We start from the raw sequence: 7,399 nt of genomic DNA, 5'->3' as shown, positions 1-7,399 counted from the left end.
TTGTCCCAAAATGTTATGAAGTGTTATCATAGCCAAAACAAAAATCAAAGTAACAGTGCTCTTAACTTTAGTCGAATATAGTACACAAAGTAGATCTATATATTTTCTTTACTCTTCTCCTGAGAGCATCCACAATGACAAGCAATAGAGGTAGTAATTTGGCTTTGCCACATCAATATTTTCAAACTACATCAATTGCAAGCAATAACCTCCATAATAAGGCAATAATCATGTTAAACCATTTCATTTATAAAATGAATAAAATTATATTAGTAGAAGAAACTAGCAAGTCAGCCGGCAACATCAAACTTAAACCGAGGAGCTCGCTTGCAAAAGTTGTTGTGAATATATATCGTAAAAAATGAAATAGGATACCTTGTCAAAGCTTTAAAGAAGGGGGGCTAAAAATAACATTTGTATCTCCACACATACTGGTGCTTGTTGTAACTTTACTTATTAAACAATGCAAGTAGGTCCAAAAACCTAACAAATGCAGTTGCTCTTAGTTCTACCCTTTGTGAATTCTCTCCTGTATCATTCACTTAACCCTTTAGTTCACTCGTCCTCTTAGACAAAATCCTCGTTTTTTGTAGGGACACTCTAATACTCTACTTTTATCTTAGCCTAGTATGACATAGAAATAAACCAATTCCAAGATCAAAAGAAACCAGACACATGTTTTCTTTGTTGAGATATAATATTTTAGGCTTAATATATGTCTATGTACCATAGTCATACGTTAGAAAGTCTATCATAAAATTAACACTTTGATTAAATTCTTTATACATATAAGAAATAACAAAGATACTAGAAATGAGTACATAGGTGTTAAGAACTAAGCCAAACTTACAAAAAATTCAAGATTAGCTCTGAATTTTCATGAGTCGAGCACTCGAGCATAATAAACCACAAAGCTCAACTTGAAAACTTAAGAGCACTTGAAACTCAAGATTAGCTCTAATATTTTACGAGGCGAACCAAGTTAATATTTATGATTGACAAATTTTGTCAATTTAGTGACAATATTATAAATAAGTGCACATTTTTTTTTACTATTCACGGGCAAACCGTTACTAAAAAAATGCACTTATTTACCATATTGTCATTAGATTGACGAAATTTGTCAATAGTATAGCTTAGCTTGTATTTTCTCATACTTCGTATAATACAACTTATAGTATACAACAAGTCTTGTGTGTACGTAGTTAGCCACATGACCGGTGCGCCCACATTTGTTTATAATAGTAACCTTTATTATTTATAAGGGTACCAACCTAACCTTATTTTGTTTATAAGAGTAGCCTCAATTTATTACTACTATATGAGTAACATCAACTAATTTAAAAAAAAAAAAATAGTAACCAAAAAAAAAGTAGTAACCCCAATTGTTCATTCAAGTAACCCCTCTTCTTTTATTTTGACTATACAATGTACAATTATATTTGTCTATAAAAGTGTGGGACTCCTTTTTCCATTGCAGTAGCCCCTCACCCATAACAATAACCCCATTTGATTATTGTCGTAAACCTAGGGGTGAAAGTTCAGTTTTTGGTTTGGTTTTTTGCCTAAACCGAAACCGAACCACCATATTTCGATTTCTTGATTTTGCAAACCACACCGCACCACTTTAGCTTTGAAACCAAACCAAACCACCTAAATTGCGGTTTTCTTAAAAAAAACCAAACCGCACCGAATTTTCATATCAAGCACCATAAACATCAAATTTTGCAAAAAAAACCAAACCAAACCACACCAATTAAAACCGAGCCAAACAAAACCAAACCAATCCATACAAACATAATTAAACAAGTTTGGCCGAAATTCGGAGGTTTTTTTTTCCAGATTTAAAAGGTAAATAAAAACAAAAAAAAAATAGCCAAATTTATAAAAAAAAATAGATCTACAAAAATTTAGAAAAAAAAAAGTAATACAACTATGATAATTAATAAATTCTATGGATTACAACACTAAAATCTACAAGAATACTACAATTTCGGTGAGAGATCATGCAAAAACACATCTTGTTCTTCCCAATCGACCGTAGTTCATATATATTCCCAATTTCCTCTTCGTTCTTAAGCTGCTACTATAATTCCTTTACAAAAAACCAAAAATTTTCTTCTTCAAATTTGGGTAAGAAATCCAGAATATAGAAAATTAAATTTGAGACTTTGAGAGGACTTGAAAGACTATAGGAGATATGAAGGAGAGAGAAGGGAGGCATGAAGGAGGCATGAAAGAAGAGTGAAAGACTGAAAGAGGAGAGAGGAAGGAGAGAGGAGAGAGAAAGGAGAGAGAAAGGAGGCGTGAAAGACCGAGGGTTTTGGGCATTAGGGGTTTTTTTTTTTTTTTTTATATTTATATGTGAAAAGGTGGGCTTATGTATTGGGCCGAAAATTCGATTTAGTTTCGGTTTTTCGGTTTTTCACTTTCCAAAACCGAAACCGAACCATATAATTTCGGTTTCTTGATTTTACAAACCGAAACCGAACCACTTAAGAAAAAAAATCGAATCATATTCCTAATTCGGTTCGGTTTTCGGTACAGTTCGGTTTTAAACCAAATTTATTTCACCCCTACGTAAACCCCATTATTCAATTAATTGCTTATATGTGAAGTGGCCACACTATCTATCTACTAAAGGTGGATGTCAGTATATGGATGACGACATATAAGAATTTGTGTAGATGACTCTAATTTGTTATCCACAATTATAGATAGTCTTATGTATACTTGTACACAAACTATCGGGTGCAGCAGTCCGCACCCAATAATTCGTGTGGCAGCCTATTTCTTCTTCAAAAATCCTGCTATTTCTTCTTCATCTTCTTCTCATTCTAAAACCCTAAATCTCTCTTCTTCAATCTCCTTAAACCCATCCGCTTCAAGCAATCGAAGCACCCGCTCGAAGGCTACTGATTCGTTGGCTGAATTTGTGCAATTTGCGACTTCTCAATTCAAATTGGTGGTGCGATGGTGGGGCGGTTGATACGTGGTGGTTGGTTTAGGTGGTTAGTGTTGTAATTGGCTCTGATTAGCGTCGCTGATGTTGAGGGAGTACGGGCGTGAGTCGTTCGAGTTGGTGGCTGCTATTGTTGTTTGGGGGTGGTGTGAATTTGGAGGTGGTTGACTGCGGTGGTCCGGCGTCGCTGTTGTTTGTGTCAATTGTTACTATTGAGAAGGCTGTTGTGGCGCGCGTCGTGAAGGTGGCACAAGTGGTGGTGGTAGAGAGGGAAATGCGGCGGAGGAGAGGGCGGCGAGTGGTGGCGAAGTGGGTGGTGGGGGTGGTGAAGAGTGGGGGAGTGAGGGAGTGCGCAGAGCATTTCAAGTTTGGAGTTTAAGTTTGAGCATTTCGGGTAGTTGGCTGATACCTTATGATATTGGGATACTTCATCACACTAATAAATTTTATTTGTGTGTCTCTCTAAATAAAAGCTTATGCTATTGGGCTTACCTTATACTTTTTTTTTTTTGTTAATGAGCCAGAGAAGAAACCTATACTCGATCATTTGAAAGAGAGAGAAATAACGAGAGGAAGAGGGGGAAAGAGGAGAGAAAAGGAAATAAAAAATATATTGTGTGTTGTTAATCATATTAGCCAACAAATGACGCATATCAGCCAAAAAAATGAACATATCAGCCAATTAATGTCTGATATCAGTCGACATTACGGACATATCATACATTAATAAAAACATATCAGTCAACACAAGGAACATATCAGCCAACAAATGAAACATATAATATCAGCCAGCAAAAAGAACATATCATCCAACAGAAGATGCATATTAACCAACAAATGAAGCATATCAGCCAATAAAAGGATGAAATCAGCAAACAAAAGCAACGGATAAGCCAACAAAATAAACACATCAGCCAACAAAATGAAACATATAAGCCAATCAACAATTAAAATATACATATCAGCCAAGAAAATAAAGATATCAGTCAACTAAAGAAACATATGGGTCAACTGATGTCTGGTAGCAGCCAACAAAAAAAACATATTAAACATTAAAAAAAACATATCACCTAACAAAAGGAATTATGTCAGCCAATACAAAAAAAAATAAAAAATAAAAAATAAAAAAAAAATAAACATATCAACCAACAAATGAAACATATCAGTCAACAAGTGAAACATATCAGCCAACAAGTGAAACATATCAGCCATGTCTGCCGTACGCATAATTTGCGTGCGTACGACAGTCCGCATCTAATACCTTCTCATACTTGTATACAAGTAATTTGTCAAAAAAAAAAAAAACAACCAAACAATTACTCACACTTTTTCTTCAAAGCATCTAATACTTTTTCTTCACAATTTTGGGGTGTGTTCAGCATTCAAAGCAGAAATCCGAGCTCTTATGAGGGGTCTAGAACTGGAATTTGTTAAACATCGCCCACAAATTACTACATAAAGCCCACAAAATTCACTTGGTTTGACAATATTGCCCTTGACCTAAAAAAAAACACTCACACTCTCATCACTCACACTCTCATCGCTCATCTTCTTTCAACCTCTCTAAAAAAAAAATTTAGAACAACGGCAATGTCGAGGCGGCAAGGCAAGGAATTGGTGGCGGCGGCGGAGGGAAGGAGGTCCCAAGGAGGCAAGGTACAATTTGTAAAAAAAAAAAAAAAGGAAAAACCGCCATGACGGAGGTGGGGCGCCCTGGCTGGACGCCCAGCCAGCGGTGGTGGCGCCAGCTGCAGACGCCGCCACCAGTAGGCTGGCGCCTGGGCTGGACGCCATAGACACGGTTGTGGCGTTTATTCAAGGCGCCGCAGCCGTGGTTGTGGCGTCTAGCCCAGGCGCCAGCCCACTGGTGGCGGCGTCTGCAGCTGGCGCCACCACCGCTGGCTGGGCGTCCAGCCAAGGCGCCCCCCCCCCTTTTTTTTTCTTTTTTTTTTATATTTGTTTTAAAATATTGTTTTTTTTTTTTGTGTAATATCTTTTTGAATTGTTTTTATATTTTGTTGTTTATTTTTATAAATTTTTTCAATTTTGTTGTATTTTTTCTATGTTTATATTTTGTTTACAATTATTTGTTTGCTTTTTTTGTACATTTTTATTTTTATTCTCTATTTTGATTTGTTTTTTAAATTTTTTTTGTGACTTTGATATTGTTTTTGGTTAGTTAATTTATTTTAAATTTTATTATTGATATTGTTTTTGGTTAGTTAATTTATTTTAATTGGGAATGAATTATTTATGTTTATATATATTCTTCTGTGTTGGTTTTATTTCCTTTCTAAGTGTATTTTTTATTCTATTATTTTTATTTAAGTGTTTTGTTAATTTCTTTATTATGTTAATTTGTTAGTTTGTTTTTAGTTTATTTGATTTGGGTAGTGGTAGCTATTTTTCGTATAAATTTTTGTATGTTTATATATTTTAAAATTTTGTGTAGAATTCACTGGGTCGTCATGGTGCGGGGAAGAATGTAGAGCTTCTTAGTAGAAGCTATTTAGTGGAGAGGTCGGGGCATAGACATGTCAGATCCCGTGGTATTTCGGCCTCAGCTCGTAGAGAACGGATCCACCGTCGGGGATGAGGATGACGATGACGATGATGATGCTGAGGAGGGTGACCAGGAGGAGGGCGCAGATGAGGATGAGGATGTGGACGATGGCAGTGGACCGTATGATGATTACGGTCCATTCAGTCACAGGGTTGATGACATGTACGAGACACATATGGTGGAGGTGCGTAAGGGTAGGGGTGGTAGGTTTGTTAGTAGATCTGGCACATCATCTGCGTCCACTGTATCTGGGGCAAGCAGGAAACGGTCGAGGGCCGGTAATGATTCTTGGGTTGTTAGGAGTGAGGTGCCCGGTGGGCCTGTTGACGGGAGTGTGATTCCTAGCTTTCTAGGACACATAGCTGCCCGTATTTGGGAGGACCAGGAGAGGCCTTCAGTTACGGGGTTGTTGAAATGTCATACCCGGGAAAAGACTTGTAGCTTTTTGCGTACATGGGCTGAGGCTTGGCCGGCGGAGAGCGAGATGTTCGAGCGACTGGAGGGCACTGGGGTGAATCACGTTCCTGCCACCATGCACGATAAGATTGACAGTACGCTGATCACGGCTTTCATTGAGCGATGGCAGCCGGATACAAACTCTTTCCACCTTCCGTTCGGTGAGATGACGATCATGTTACATGACGTCGAGGCCATTCTGGGGATTCGTGTTGAGGGTAAACGACTTTGTGCTGTGGCTGATGCGAATCAGGCAGATTTGCTGGCGGAGTTGTTGGCGGTGGACAGGGTTGCACTGTACACCGAGGCGCTAGGTGTTTGGGAACACAGAGGTGTGAAGATCGCCTCCGTGTTGCAGCGGTGTTTGTACCCCAGTGCACGTAGGACGCACGACGCACAGCTGAGTGCTTATGTTTTTCTACTCCTCGGATGTACCTTGTTTCCGGATAAGAGCGGCGGAAACAAGCTCAGGCCACGCGACATAGTAGAGGCGTGTGACCCCGACAGTGTAGGCCAGTTTTCCTGGGGATCGGCTACGTTGGCATATTTGTATCGCCAACTAGGATTTGCGAGTCGGGCTGACGCGACAGGTATCACTGGGTGTCTGACTCTATTGCAGACATGGATATACGAGTACTTTCCTGCATTGCGACCACATCGTGACCCGGTTCCTATTGATGAGGGGATGCCGCGTGCTTGTGCGTGGAGTCCGCGCTCGGAGAAGAAGTCCGTTGACCGCCTCCGATCGATACGGTTATTGCTGGACAGGCTGTCCCCCTTAGAGGTAACGTTTATAAATTGTTTCTACATTTTATTATTTGCACATATTATATTCATGTTATTAAATTTTAAAACTATGTGCAGGTGAACTGGATGCCTTTCGGCCCGAACCCTAGTGTTAGGGTACCCAGGACCCTGTACACGGGACTCATTCAGTATCGTGAGATCGTCGAGGCGTACATGCCCCAGCGTTGTCTTCGCCAGCTTGGATTTGTCCAAGTTGTCCCTCCTCCCCCGGCATGCCCGATGAAGGCGGTCCGACCTGCATCGTCGAGGGACTACGTCGTGCAATGGCCGGATATCATGACCGGGACGTGGGACCAGTTTCCGATGGTGGCCCGCTTATGGACTGCGGAGTTGCAGCGGCCGCCCTCTGGGGTTCCTCCCATGTGTGACCATTACTACATGGAATGGTTCAACCGGTATTCGCACCCGAGGTTGATCGCAGATCTCGACCACAGCGATGATGATTATGTGCCACCGCCTACTGTCATGGAAGCGGTATGTCTCATATTATATTTATCGTTGTCTTTTAATTAAGTTTTATATGTTGTTATTGTATTTCATCTTTTGTTTTTTGTTGTATGCAGTGGATGGGAAAGATAATGCAGGACGTACAGAAACTCTCTCTTGAGAAG

The sequence above is a fragment of the Chenopodium quinoa genome, unplaced genomic scaffold (assembly GCF_001683475.1).
Source record: "Chenopodium quinoa cultivar QQ74 unplaced genomic scaffold, ASM168347v1, whole genome shotgun sequence".
In the NCBI taxonomy this organism is placed as follows: domain Eukaryota; kingdom Viridiplantae; phylum Streptophyta; class Magnoliopsida; order Caryophyllales; family Amaranthaceae; genus Chenopodium; species Chenopodium quinoa.
The sequence above is the reverse complement of the archived record's forward strand: the minus strand, read 5'-3'. Positions refer to the sequence as shown.